This window comes from Pan troglodytes, chromosome 22 (genome assembly GCF_028858775.2).
Source record: "Pan troglodytes isolate AG18354 chromosome 22, NHGRI_mPanTro3-v2.0_pri, whole genome shotgun sequence".
NCBI classification, from domain to species: Eukaryota; Metazoa; Chordata; class Mammalia; order Primates; family Hominidae; genus Pan; species Pan troglodytes.
In genome coordinates this window covers 46,298,630-46,313,738 of record NC_072420.2, presented here as the reverse complement: position 1 = coordinate 46,313,738, position 15,109 = coordinate 46,298,630, and the positions used below count along the sequence as shown (strand labels likewise).

General features: G+C 52.5%; 1 protein-coding gene across 44 annotated transcripts in view; it reads right to left on the bottom strand.

The window, feature by feature from the left end:
* The window catches only part of PCBP3 (poly(rC) binding protein 3), a 309,972-nt gene extending 303,723 nt beyond the window's left edge, over positions 1–6,249 (bottom strand). For 17 of the 44 annotated variants that reach the window (XM_063803584.1, XM_024352390.2, XM_024352402.3 and 14 more), the window contains exon 1: positions 6,003–6,215. The gene's annotated coding sequence lies outside the window, so the exon portion shown is untranslated. Of the gene's footprint in view, positions 1–6,002 lie in introns of all 44 variants that reach the window. The other 27 variants (XR_010154492.1, XM_054675263.2, XM_063803573.1 and 24 more) reach the window with 9 other exon arrangements.
* Positions 6,250–15,109: the final 8,860 nt, after the last annotated feature.

Here is a 15,109-nt window from a genome sequence, read left to right as displayed (position 1 = left end):
TAAAAAAGCTTTTATTAAACTACTAGTAAATGTGATCATCCTTAACCTAATAAAGGAATCTACCAAAAAAAAAATAACAAAGTTCACAATTCAGTCTTTCACAGCATTTCTTTTAAATGAAAAACAATATAAGGATAATCTTACCACAATCTCCATACAACTTTCTCTAGTGGTCCAAGCAAAGGAAAAAAGACAAAAAAAGATCAATAAAAGATTTAAGAACTAGGGAGAAAGAAATTAAATTATCATTAGGTACATGAAGCAACCAGAAACTGATCCATGCATTTGTGAAATCTGATGTGTTTCAGAGGTACCACTGCAGATCACTGGGGAAAGGACTGTATTCAATAAACAATACTGGTACAATTGGTTATGAATTTGGAAAAAATTTAAAATTGGATCTCTATCTCATACCCCACACAAAAATAAGTTCTAAGTAGACTATAAAAAGCAAATATTTAAATATTTTTTAAAGAGGAGGATATATTATGACTGATATGGTTTGGCTGTGTCCCCAACCAAATCTCATCTTGAATTCCCATGTGTTATGGGAGGGACCCAGTAAGCAGGTAATTGAATCATGGGGGCAGGTCTTTCCCATGCTGTTCTTGTGACAGTGAGTAAGTCTCAAGAGATCAGATAGTTTTAAAAGGGGAGTTTCCCTGCACAAGCTCTCTCTCTTCTCTTGTCTGCTGCCATGTGAGATGTACCTTTCAACTTCCGCCATCATTGTGAGGCCTCCCCAGCCACGTGGAACTGTAAGTCCATTAAACCTCTCTCTTTTGTAAATTGCCCAGTCTCGGGTATGTCTTTATCAGCAGCATGAAAATGGACTAAAACAATTACCTTGGAGTAACACAAGATTTCTTAAATCAGACTCAATCACCATAAACTGTAAGGAAAATATTGATAAATCTGACTACATTAAAACTGAACATCTGTTCGTCAAAACAGCATATTTAAAAGGATAAAGAACAGGATACAAATAGAATCCAGAATATGTAAAGAACTTCTAAAAAGCTATAAAAAGGATAATCCAGACAATAAGTGGACAAACAATATAAGAATACAATTTTTAGAAGAAGCTCAAGTGGCCAAAGTATGGGTAGAAAATCCTCAAACTCACTAGCCAAGGAAATGCTAATTAAAACAGTAAGATATTTAATATCTACTCAATTGGCAATAATTAAAACATCTGAAGCTACGAAGGATTAGTGAGGATGTAAAGAAACAAACCTCTGGAAAGTAATCTGACAACAGCTATGAGGTTGGAATTGGGCCTAGCCTGTGACACCACAATCTCAGTGGTAAGTGTATACCTGGTCTACTCTTTCTCAAGTGTCCAACACAGAGGAAAGATGACCCAGTGGGACACGGCAATTGGGAGTGGTATAGGCTGCGGAAGCTGCTCAGAGAGACTGGAAGTGGGATTTGGGCCAAATAAGACAATATCAGATGCCAGTCTTACCTAGGAGGTGAAATAGAGAATAGAACTATGCTTATCTGGGGTGAATTATACCCAAGTGGCAGCTCCATCATTTTATCTTCTAAAACCAATCTAATCATGTTATTCCCTCCTTAATTTTGTCAGCTAAGACTGCCAAATGAAGAGCCCCAGTTTTTATCGGTTTCTTACTGCTGTTGGAACAAACTTCCAGACACTTAGTGTTTTAATACAACAAACATTTATCTTACAGTTTTGGAGGTCACAAGTCAGACAAGGGTCTCACTGGGCTAGAAACCAAGGACTGCATTCCTTTCCCAAGTCTCTAGGGGACAGAATCCCTTTTCTTGCCTTTTCCAAAGGCTTCCCACATTCCTTGACTAGTGCACCCTTCCATCTTCAAAGCCAGAAATGGCAGCTAGAGTCTTTCTCACCTCACATCACTCTGACACTGACTATTCTGCCTCTCTCTTCTACTTTTAAGAACCCTTGTGATTACTCAGAGCCCACCCAGATAATCCAGGATAATCTCCCTATTTTAAAATCAGCTGATTAGCAACCTCATTCCATCTGCTGCCTTAACTCCCCTGCCATGTAACATAACATAGTCCTGAGATTAGGATGTGGACAGCTTTATGAGCCATTATTCTACCTACCATGCAACTCCTCCTCCACTTTCACCCCCCTCCATCTCCAACAAAGTTCCAACCATTTCACAATGCCCCTAACACTTCCAGCAGGGTCCCAACTCCTTCACTAAGCTTCCATACCTCCAGCCTCCACACCACTACACACTCTGTACTCCGGTTATTCCAACCTTCCAGTCTTTTTCTAATAAATGTATACCCAATCCATGCCCAATTATAACTCATGCCCTAGGGCCCAGCCCAAAGGCCACCTCCTCTCTAAAGCTTTCCCTGATTCTCGGCCCAAATGAATCGCCCCTCAACACATTTGCCTGGTTTTCTATGTATCCCAACTGCAGCACTGAGTATGGCCCCCTGTAATTATCTGTTTACATTTTCCTTCCTCAATCCGAACAGGTGAGCCCTTCAATAAGAACTCTGTCTCATTCCCCCATGGGTTCCCAGATCATAGCATAGGAAATGGCAAACAGTAGGGAATCAGGGAGTATTTCTGAAGCTTGGATGAGGCAGAAGGAAGTTTTCCTGAGTTTCTGTCAACAAAAGAGATGTCAAAGAGTAACCTGGGTTAAGTGTACAACAAATGGGGCCACAGAATCAGTTCAGATGATCATAATAAAAAGCACCTCAACAATCCACTGCTTAGCTTGATATACAACTTACTACCATGTGACATCTCTGTACCACAAGTGACATCTATCTTTTTTGGTTTTTTTTACTGCTAACCTGTGGGGCAATTCTAAAGTAACTGACAACATTAACCTCAAGAGAAAGAAAAGATTCATGTAAAATGATTTACAAAGATGTCCTCAATATTAGAGAAAAGAGAGTAGATATAGCTCTAACACAACAGGAATGCCTGGCAACCACTCAATAGCCCAACACATAAACAGATCCCATCGCCAGGAAAGGCTGAGAACCAACATGCTGGAGAATGCAAAACATGCTAGAGTCAACCCTTTTGGGAACAAGTTGCCCCTACATAGATATATGCCTACAGATGTATGTCTATATTGTAATAAAGGTGCTATGGTTAGAATATCCCCTCCAAAACTCATGCTGAAATGTAATCCTCAATGCAGAAGCAGTATTGAGAGGTGGGACCTTTAAGAGGTGATTGGATCAAGAGGGCTCTGCCCTCATAAAATGGATTAATCCATTCATGGGTTAATGGATTAGTGGGTTGCCATGGGAGTGGAGCTGGTGGCTTTGGCCCCTGGACCTTAGACTTCTCAGCCTCCATGACTATAAGAAATAAATTCCTTTTCTTTGTAAATTACCTAGTTTCAGGTATTCTGTTATAAGCAAAAGAAAACAAACTAAAACAAACTGGTACTTTCTTAAAGGAATGGTTGTTAAGAAAACAGGGTTTCATTTAATGTCAGTGATTTGTTACTTGATGCCCATACTCAAGCAACAAAACTCCCACCTAGAGAGACAGTGAAGACTAAGCAAAGGAAATGGAATGTTGTAGCATAATTATCCTCCTTAAAAAGAAGAATAAAATGGCGTGTTTTCAAGACACGCTCCCATTCAACATAATTTCCCTGATCAAATTTTATTTAATAATATGAATTCTGAAATTAATTTTAAAGTACGCTGGAAAGGAAGTTTGAGCTCCCCCTGCCCCAAAACATACACACACACACACACACAGAGAGAGAGAGAGAGAGAGAGGGGGAGAGAGAGAGAGAGAGAGAGAGAGAGAGAGAGAGAGAGAGAGAGAGAAAAACAGGTGACACGGATTCAGCACCATGGACAGCGGGCCCATGACGCCTTGCCTCTGAGAGTCACTGCCACCACGGATGAGAGCTGAGACATCAGAGCTGCCCCAAAATCTACAGCATTTATTCTAATGTTTAAGTTGGGGCAATTCCAATACATGAGCAAGTATTTTCCTTGGTTATGGCCCAAAGCACTGCCTTCGTCACTGAGAGGATACACAACTTACATCTACTAAAATCTGTTTCAGTGTTCACCTTTACAATAAAGCCATGAGACTTTTGTAAAAATAGAAATGATTCTGCCATTGACACAGGAACTGAAATAATCAAAACTGATACACAGAATCCAAATCTGAATAGCTAGATTGGTTCAAGAAGCTCGTGAGGCTTTTTCAAATTTATAAATGCAGCATGCTGTCAGCCTCCTCAGAACAACAGGGTAAAGAATAGCTTCTTCAAAACAGCTAGCAAAATACAACTATATGTTGAACTTTTTCGCATAAATAGCTAAAAACGTAACCACAAAGCTGTGTGGGTTTTCCCCCACCATGAGCATTATAAAGATATCTGGGAAAGTGATGTTTTGAGGTCCAAAAGCACCACTAATCAGCAGCACCTGGGGCAACGCCAGCCAAAAAGCCCTGAATTCTAGACAGAGTCCATTTTTTTCAGTTATAAAGACCCCATTTATCATCAAAACTTTTTCAAAACCTTATAATATTATCAACTAAGAAAATACGTGAAGCTATGTAAGTTCTAAACCATTCGTAATGAACTTGCACTGTATAAACAACAGCATCTACATACAAGCAAAAAAAAAAAAATACTGCTCGAAAGTGAGACATCAGTCGGTCACTGCACTTGTTAGTTTTAAGGCCCCATGTTTTCTGACAGATCTCCAAGCCTGAAAACACCAGAACTATTTCTGCTTCTGTCGTGTGATGATCAATTAGGTCCTTTCAGATCTTGCAAATGATCCCTTTAGAGTGCCACTGTTCTACAAACACTCCTTTTGGGGCCCAAATAGGTATCTCTGACACGCTTTAAGATGATGAATTATTCTTGAATATGAGGAGGACTGGGAGTTAGTTCTCTTAAATAGGGAAGCACCCTTGCACACTCCTTTGGGATCCACATCTGAGAAAGTCCAAAGAAAAGAAAAAGGGCAACAGTTTGCCCCTGAAAGTGAGTTCAATTTCAGAGGGATATGTGAGGGCCTGTGCCAGAGGAATATTTTTGAAATGGGGGGAGTCTATAAGTTGCCCAGTCAAATCTCTAAAGGCCTCTCCGCAAGGCCCTGCTGCTCAAGATTCCTTCTGGCGAATCCCACTCTACAAACACTCAACAACTAAGAGTGCTACTGGCTCACATGGAGGGCTAACAAGACCTGCAAATCCAGGCTGCTCTGAAGGACGGTGGAAGATAACCAACCCCGAGCCACGAGATTTAGGACCCGACGTTTGGTTAACTTTCAAATTTCTTATGCCAGTAATATACTTCAGAGTGGCGCGGAGGGAATTGGAAAACATCACCAGGCAAAACAAACAAACAAACTCTTTCACGAAACAAGACTTCCAATTAGAACACGTGTGGGGACAATAAGAAACACGTTCTAACCACCCCCAAAATTAAAATCAAACACAGCGAGCCACAAGAGAGACCTGCGCGCGCCCCACCGCCCGCGCGCGGCTCTCCGCAGGGTCACCGAGGGGCGAGGCCGCGCTCTCCCGGCGGCCGTCCAGGGGGAGGAGGCCCCGCGCCGCGCCCCGCCGCCCTCCAGCCGCCGCGGCCGCTCCGGGGTGTTCCCCAGATCTCTTCTCAATCAAGAGATGAAATTTGTGCCGTTTTGAAACTGAAGCCTCAAGTAGTCCAGACGTTTTCTGACCCACATCCGAGACGTTCTCGGCTTCCCGCCGCAACTTCCGAATTTGGGGAGGGGGCGGAGGCGGGCGGGCCAGGCCTGGCTACCGCACCTTGAGGGAGCGCGAGTCCCCTCGCTGCCCCGGGCCGCCGCAGGCGCCGGCGGCGGTCGGGGACGGCGCGACCCAGCCCGGGACCCCCGCCCGCCCCGGCTCGGTCGAAGTTTGCCGCGGCCCGGGGTCGCCCCGTCACTCGGCCTCCGTCGGGGACTGGGTCCCCGTAAACCGCAAGGGCGCCCGACCCCGACCCCGCCCGCCACCGCTCACTCACCTGCCCTGCGCCGGACGGCGAGCCCACGGGCCGGCGGGGAGAGGCCGGGAGGCCCGGGCGGGGTCGGGGCGAGGCGGGTGAGGAGGCGGCGGCGGAGCCTAAGTCGGCAGAAGCGGCGGCGACCGCGGCTGAGGCGGCTGAGGCGGCGGTCGCGGCTTCAGGCGCTCCAGCCCGAGCGCTGCGCGCGGCGCGGGCCCGCCCCTCTGCGCCGCTAACCAATCTAGCGCCGCGCGCCGCCGCCGGCCCCGCCCCCGCCCAAGGGCAGGCTCGCGAAAGCGGGCGCCGCGGGCCAATGAAAGGGCGGAACATCGACCGGCGCGGCCAATCCGAGCCCGGAAAGTTCTCTGGAAAAAGCCAACTCCAGTCAAAGGGGCGGGGGTGGGGCTGGGGGCGGGGCGGGGACCTGGCCCAATGACGCGCGGGGCGGGGCCGAGCATTGGGCGGGGAGGAGGCGGGGCCTCGAACGGGCGGGCCGGTCACTAGTAGTGGGCGGGGTCGTAGGCGGGACATTGAGCGGGCGGGGCAAGAATCGGGGCGGGGCCCTAATGAAGTGAAGCGGGGAGGGGACGGGCAGTGGGAGGGGCAGGTCATCATTTGGGGTGGGGTGGGGGCGGGGCAGGGGCGGGGCTGAGTACGGGAGGCCAGGCCGGGGAGAGGCCTAAGTTGGGGCGGGCGGGAGAAGGGCAAGAGCAGTGGGCGGGGCTCGGGGGTTAGGGGATTAGTGTCCTTGCTGGGGCGGGGCCCAGGCTTGGGGCGGGCCTGTGGTGGGCAGGGCCGTGGATGGGCGGGGCGAGCCTTCGTGGGCGGGTCAGGCCTGTGGTGGGCGTGGCGGGCCGTTGGTGAGCGAGACCTTGGTGGACGGGGCGGATCCGCGGTGGGCGGGGATTTGGCGGGCGGGGATTTGGCGGGCGGGCGGGCCCGACGGGACGGGAATGGCCGTTGAATTCCCAGCCGTGCCGCAACCCCGAAGGTCCCCCTGCAGCGCCCGCTTCCCGTTCTCTGTGGGCCTGGCCCCGGCCCGGAGGCTGGGGCCGCAGCGCCCGGCGGGCAGGGGCCCCGAGCGGCCCGTGAGCCTGTGCCCGGACGCCGCCCGCCCCGCGCTGGTCCCGCGGCCCTGTCCCCTCCGCCCGCCCGGCGTTCGCGTGCCCTGGCCTGGGGCGGGGCGTTGCTGGGCCCCGGGGGCTGCAGGGGGAGGCCGCCCTTTCTCTGGGCTGGCTCCGGGCTGTTCCGCTCCGCGCCGTTTTCCCGGTACTTCCCGCGGAGCCCGCCTCGCTGTGCGTCCCCGCCCGGGCGTTTCTTCCGCGGCGCTGAGCGCCCGCCCCGGCCTCGGGCAAGGGCAGCCGGACACCCCGAGGACCAGGGCGCTGGGTCCGAGGCGCGTCCTCCGCAGTCGCCGCGCCTGGGCCCCTTTTCCCCGCGGGTCCTCGCCGGGGTGGGAGGCGCCTCTTGGCGTCCGTGGGGAGCTGGGTGTGGGGGGCGGCAGGGCAGGAGGTGGGGGGGCTGAGCCGGAGAAACGTCCTCGCCCCGCCCGAGACCTCAGACACCCCAGAACCTCGGGCCGGCAGCCAGCTGCAGGAATCGCGCCCTAAAGCCTGGGGTCCGCGCCCGCCCGCCTCCCGCGAGCGCCAGGGGCTGCCGGGTCACCGGGATGCCGCCTCGAGGCGACGTCACAGACCCCACGCGGCCCCCCGAGCACCCCCGGAGCCGGCGCGGGGACAGGGGTTCGGGATGGATGGAACCCACCCAGGGAACGTTCCGGGCCGTCTACGCCAGGCGCAGGGCGGCCGTCAGCTGGGGTTGGAGGTGGGTCAGGAAGAGATGTGTCCTTTTGTCTCCAAATGTCGCTTGTGTCATTAAAAGACAACCTTAAAATAGAAAAAAAAAAAGCCTGGGCTGGCGTGAGGAGGGGCCGTCCGCGAGCTACGGAGGCTGAGTCGGCGGGGAAGGGAATGTGGAGTGGGGCGGGGGGGGGGGCGCTTGGCGAACCCGTGCTTTGGACGCGCTTGGCGGTTTCGGGGAGAATGAGAATGGAGGGGAGGGAGGCCAAGGCCTGCAGCCTGGTGGGAATGCTGGGAAGGACGCTGTGGACAGGACCTTACTGGAAATGAACCAGAAGGGAAGGTGGGCCGGGCGCGGTGGCTCGCCCCTTAATCCCAACGCTTTGGGAGGCCGAGGCAGAAGGATCGCTTGAGCCCAGGCGTTGGAGACCCGCATGGGAAACATCATGAGACTCTGTTTTTAGAAAAGGAGGAGGAGAAGGGATACTGGGCGGCCTCTGCCACACCTGGACTCTGCGGGCAGGGGGCCAGAGGGACCCAGGGCTGCTGTGCTGGAGCTGGAGCTGGCACGAGGGTCTGGGCAGAGCACTGTCAGCGCCCCCAGATTACAGGCTGCCAGCCTCCCCCGGTCCTCTGCGGGAGCCTGCGGCCTCAGCTGTCTGCCCCTCCGGCTGAAAGACACAGTTAGTCATTAGGAAAGTAATGATAGTGTTTTCAGGGCAGCGTGTTAGACCCTAACGACTTTCTATTATTTGCAGTTCCTGCCAACCCTGTGAAGAAAAAAAGCAGCTCATCTCTCACGCCCCGCCCCTTGACACACGCTGATCCGGCCTGGTTCTGGGTTCTCCCGGAGCCTGCAGGGCAGCCCCGCCCCAGGCGGCAGCAGCTGGGCCTGCAGCGTGTCCCTCATGGTGCCCGGCCTCCAGGTCCAGAGTTTCCTGCCTCCCTGAGCTCGGGGTGCGCTGTCTCCACCCTCTCATGGCCATCAGGGTGCTGGTCCCGTCAGAAGTGCACCCAGGGGCTCGCATTTATAAATAACTCCAGGGTGTCTTGCTGTGGGTTTGGAAATCGGGAAGGCAGGTTATCATCTGCTTGGAATGATGTCAGATCCAGCCCCAGGAAGTCTCCCAGCACCCGGACTTCCTGCTTGTCATGGGCTGGGACATCTGGAGGGGTAGGGGCGAGGGCCTTCTGTAGCTCCACATTAGCTGGCTAAAGTGTGGGGAAAACAGTAACACACAGAAAGCAATCATAGTAGTAATTAACGTCAAAACCTTGCAAGATGTTTAGGCCTCCCAGGAGCCCTGGAGAAGCCCAGCCCTTCCACATAACACCAGCACTCCCAGCGGCAGGGCCTCCATCCCCCTGCTGGGGAGGGAGATCCGGAGTCTGGGTGGAGTGTGTGGTCTCTGGCCTTCAGCAGGACTACACTCCAGGCTGAGCCTTTCCTCAGGCAGAATTCATACCCTTACCTCAGCCTACAACCCCAGCACACATGTTACCTAGGGGCAAATTAGTACTTTGCCCTCATGTCCTCTTCACAAAGCACTGGGGTAGAAGTCCTTCTTCCAGGGACCAGCAGCACCCAGCCCCTGCTTCCCCAGGCTCCTGCCCTGCACAGGGACCGCTGCCACTGCCCACCAAAAGCTGCTGGGGGGTGTTGGGGCTGGCTCAGCTGAGCTCACACAGGATCCTCTGATGGCCGAAGTGCTGGAGTGGAAATCAGAGACCAAGAAGCCAATCCCTGTGCCAGCTGCCCTGGTTAGGAAATTCAGAAACTAAAAATAGTTCCCACTTCCGCTTCCTCCGTTTTATATCAGCCTCATCATAAGTGCACCTGACCTAACTTACCTGGTGCTGTGGTGTTTGTACTTGGATTAGGTGAAGCAGCTCAGGGGTCCCCTCATGCCCTCTCCCCTGTGCCCCTGCTGAAGAGGCAGCTCCCACATGCGGCACTGCCTGACTGGCCCCTGGCCTGGGCCTGGGACCCTGCAGAGAGACAGCAAGCCATGGCCAGAAGGCTTGCAAGGTGCCCCCAGCTTGGGTGATGGTGACACCCAGAACAGGGCACTTCCTGGAAATGTGATCTGGAAGGGCAGTGGGCATGAGTGGAGCATGGAAAGAGACACCCAGGATGGGCGGAGAGAGGCATCTGGTGTAGGTGGGGCTGCAGCCGCCTCTCCTCTTCGGGGCTGGCAAGGTAACCCTTGCCCTGTGCCCCACAGCTGCCCTGATTTCCGGGTGTCTCCCGGAAGCACACTCTGCACTGCTTCTGCATCCCGGCCACTCCTTCAGTGTCCAGCCCCCTTCCCTAGCGTAGAGTGAACACAGAGAGGATGGGGAGTGCCTGCTCTGCCGACATGAGGGGCTGGCAGTGACATCTGTCCCTGTCATAGGCACAAAAAGTTATCAATGTTGGTAAGTTGGATTCAAGCCATGCACGGAAGCAGATGGCTCTGCCCCAAAGGGTAAAACATCCTGGAAGTGAATTGGATGGAGTCTCACATAGAGCAGCCCATCGGCTTCTCTGGCAGTGTGCCCTGGTTTTAGCAGAAAATAATCACAAGGTCTCTAATATCTGGCTGTGGAGAAGCACCCAGAACTCCCCCAGTTGCCCTCATGATCCCTAATGGACGAGGGATGGGCCCTGTGTCCTCTCAGCTCTTCACGCTAAGAAGCAAATGAATCCTTGGCCTGCCCCTCAGACTGGCATCTCCACAACTGGGATAGACATCTCAGGCCCTGGGGTCCATGAGTCACTGCTGACACAGAGAGAGAGAGAGAGAAAGAGAGAGACAGAGACAGAGAGGGAGGAAAGAGCTCCTGCTGCCACCCTGGCGCCCTCAGGTGCCTCTCAGCCCTGGGGAGCAGTCCTCCTCTGCTCTGGGCCCCTCCCCCACTGCACACAGAGCACTCCCCCCTTGTCTTTTTTATATGTAAGTTTTCTTATATTTTGCATAAAGAAGAAATGCACACACCTCACACATGCACCAGAAACGTCACGGGTCATCCAGACCTTCCTTTTATTTTGGGAAGACTTTCAGCTCAGAGGTAGCCAGAATTCCGCCCCTTCTCTGTGTGCCTCAACGGGCACCATTAAGACTCTAAAATTAGAACAACTCTTTGTTTTGGTGCCGAGCCACCACGTCACTCCCACCCTCCCTCCAACCTCTGCTGGGTTCTCAGGAAGAGACTGGAGGGGGAAATGCAAAGCTTCCAAATCCCACAAAGAAAGCCCACCAGCTGCTGGGCAGACCAGCACAGGTGGGGCGTGCTGCAGACGCCCTTGCTTTGCCTACCGACAAGTAACACTTTAAGACTGACTTTTATATCCATTTGCTGCTTTTTTATTAGGGCCACCTGAAACCTCTCTGTTGACATGAGTAATCCTCTGTAATATCTGTAGAGTGTAGAGATGGATTTAAACATGTGGAGCTGTTCAGCAGAGTATTCCCGTAAGAGAAAGAGTGGTGGGACAGGCTTGGCCCAGCCCGCCAAGACTTTATTTACTTAGGACCCCAAATTTCTTGGTGTCCCACCTCTGCCACAGTTTAGCAAGCACCTGCCTTCCTACTTTACTGGACTGGAAAATAAATACACATGCATTTAGTCTCCCTGCAACCAACGACCTCTGATAAGTGTTTTATGGTGAAAATTCAAGAACATAAATCGTGAGAAATACACCATTAAAATGTAAATTAAGGGGGCAAAACCCTCCACTGTAGCTGCAGTCACAAATGGGGAGCGTAGGAACTGAGTCTGGCTCACAGAGGCTTCTTTTTAGCCCCCTCTCTCCCAATTGCCACCCCCAGGACCACCTAGGACTAGGCCAGTCTCTGCGTTTATGGTACCTGGGGAGCCTAGGAGTTTGCAAACCTATGATCAAAGGCTGGGAACAAAGCCAAGGTCAGGAGGGCTTGTGTGTACTGCCCTCTGGCCTCCCAGGTGAACGAGTCAGAAGTCCCACACCCAGAGAACAGGATGCACCCAGCAGGTGGGTTGCCACGGCAGGTTCCCTTCCTCCCTGCCTGACATCCAGATGATGGGGCCTCCTGGAAATGCACAGACATGGCTCTCACATCTGTTGGCGTCCCTAGCTCCGTCAGCACTGGTCTCTCCTTTCCCGCCTGTTGCGGGTCCCCACTTAAATACTGAAAGGACAGGTGGAGGTGGAGGTGGAGGAGTCTGCTTGTCCACTCCCGAGTCCCGGGGCCGGCCATCGTGGAGAGCCAGGGGCGCTCCAGGCCGCTCCAGCTAGGGAGGCTCTGTGGGGTCCGCCCCACCGCATGCCACAGCTGCCCCACTAACCGCCAGCTCTGTGGCTGCCGTGTCAGCAGCGCTGGCCCACACAGGCTCTCTCCTGGAGCTCAGCAGGTCTACCCTTGCCTACCTCTGGCCTAAAGGCCCCCAAAGGAGCTGGTGGCACTCACTCTGCTGGTGTGGACACTACACGGAGGGTGCTTGTCAGCTGCTCAAAGAGGGCCTGACAGAGAGCAGCTTCAACTCCACCCCAGCAGGCTCCACTGCTGCACCCACGCACGATGCTACTGCTGTTCCTTCTCTCTCGGGTCGCTATCCCTCTGCGGCAGGCAGAGCATGCTGTGCTGATCCTGTGAGCAGTCCTGTCCAAACCACAACCACGGTGGAGCAGCAGCATGCCAGCACCGCGGTCCGGGGGCTACTGGACACACGGAGTGGCAGGGCGCTGAGCTCCCCGGCACAGACTGCGGGTGCAGGACGGCGCCAAGGACGGGAAGGCTCCAGGCTGGAGAAGCTGTGCCCGGTCACCAGCATGCCCATGGCCCTGTGCCTGGCGGCCCCTTGGGAGGGCTGCGAGGGGGCAGCGTGAATGCAGGAAAGAGGTGTGGAGCTGGGGCGCCACTTCGTGTGTGGGGGCCCAGAGGAGAGCAGTCCCTGCTGGCTGCTGGGCGCCAAGCTGAGAGCAGAAATGCACAGCCCTCCTCCAAACAAATGCACACCACACGCACATCACACACACACATCACACACACACCACACACACACCAATACATATACATATCACACACACCACACACACATCACGCCACACACGCAACCACACACACCACACACATACACATATCACACACACCACCACCACACACATCACACACATACACATATCACACACCACACAACACAACCACTACACACATCACACACATACACATATCACACACACATCACACCACACACACCACCACGCACACACCACACACATATCACACACACACCACCACACATACATCACACCACACACACACACCACACACATCACACACACCACCACACACACATCACACACACATCACACACACCACACCACACACATCACACACACATCACACACACACCACACACACATCACACACACCACACACATACACATATCACACACACCACACACACACCACCACACACATCACACACGCACCACACACACCACACACATACACATACACATATCACATGCACCACACCACACACACACCACCACACACATCACACACACACCACACACATACACATATCACATGCACCACACCACACACACATCACACACACCACACATGCCACCACACACATCACACACACACCACACACACACACCACACACACACCACCACACACACATCACACACCACACACATCACACACATACACATATCACACACACCCCACACACATCACACGCACACACCACACATATCACATACACATATCACATGCACCACACCACACACACATCACACATATACACATATCACACACACCACACCACACACATACATACACACACCACACACACACCACCACACCACACAGACGTCACACACACATCACACACACCACACACACACATCACACACACACCACCCCACACATACACATATCACACACACCACACACACATCGCACACATTCACACACCACACCACGCATCACACACATTCACACACCACATGCACACACCACATACACATCACACATTTACACATATCACACATATGCACACCACACACATCACACATATACACATATCACATGCACACACACCACACATATACACATACACATCACACACATATCACACATTCACACACACCACACACATATGAATACACATAACACACATACACATATCATGCGTACATACATCACACACATACACCTATGTTTACCACACACATACATGCCACACACATTCACATACACACACACCACACTGCACACATGCACAAGCACATATCACACATGCCACACACATACATGTATATCACATACCCCACACATTACATGCAAACACATCACACACATATCACACACACACACACATACACATACTATGAATTACAGACACACCACACATACACATAGCACACACACACAGCACACACACCACACACATATCACACACATACACACCACACATCACACACATACATCACATACCACACATATATCACACATATACACACCACATATACATCACACACAAACACACCACAGACATACATATCACACACACATCACATACATATCACACACGTCACACACACATACACACACCACACACATACATACCACACACATCATACACAAACATCACACAAATACATATCACACACAACACACATATACTACACACACGTACACCATACACACCACACACGTCACATACAAACACACATCACACATATACACCACACATGCATACACACCACACACATACATCACAAACACACATCACACATATACATATCACACACAACACACAAACCTCACACACATACACACACACCACACACACACATCACACAGAAGCACATCACACACATACACACTCCACACAGATTCCACAGCACATACACATGCACACACACCGTCTGAGAACTCCAGCCTCGGAGACCCACATGCCCCAGAGGAGACTCGGCTGCATTCCCAGCCCACCGCTCCCACAGCAGCAGCCGGTTATGGAAAAACGTCTCCGTCTTCTGCTGGTCCCCGCCAACAAGAGTGCGATTCTTTGAAAAAAGAAAAGAAGTGAAACCTTGCAGGAAATTCCCCAGGGATAGCACACATTTTAATGTGATTACTAATTGGCTCCAGCCCTCAAACCAGCCTCTGTTTTCAAACTAGATGGAGCTGATGTCACTGCTTTGGTGGGAAGGGGACGTAGTGGGAAGGAGGGGACAGGAAACCAGCCTCAAGGAGCCGGACTGCAGCCGCCGCAGCAGATGTGGGGTCTTCCCTGGGGCAGATCCGCCCAGCCTCTGGCCCGGGAAAGGTAGCTGTGGAGCGGTACCC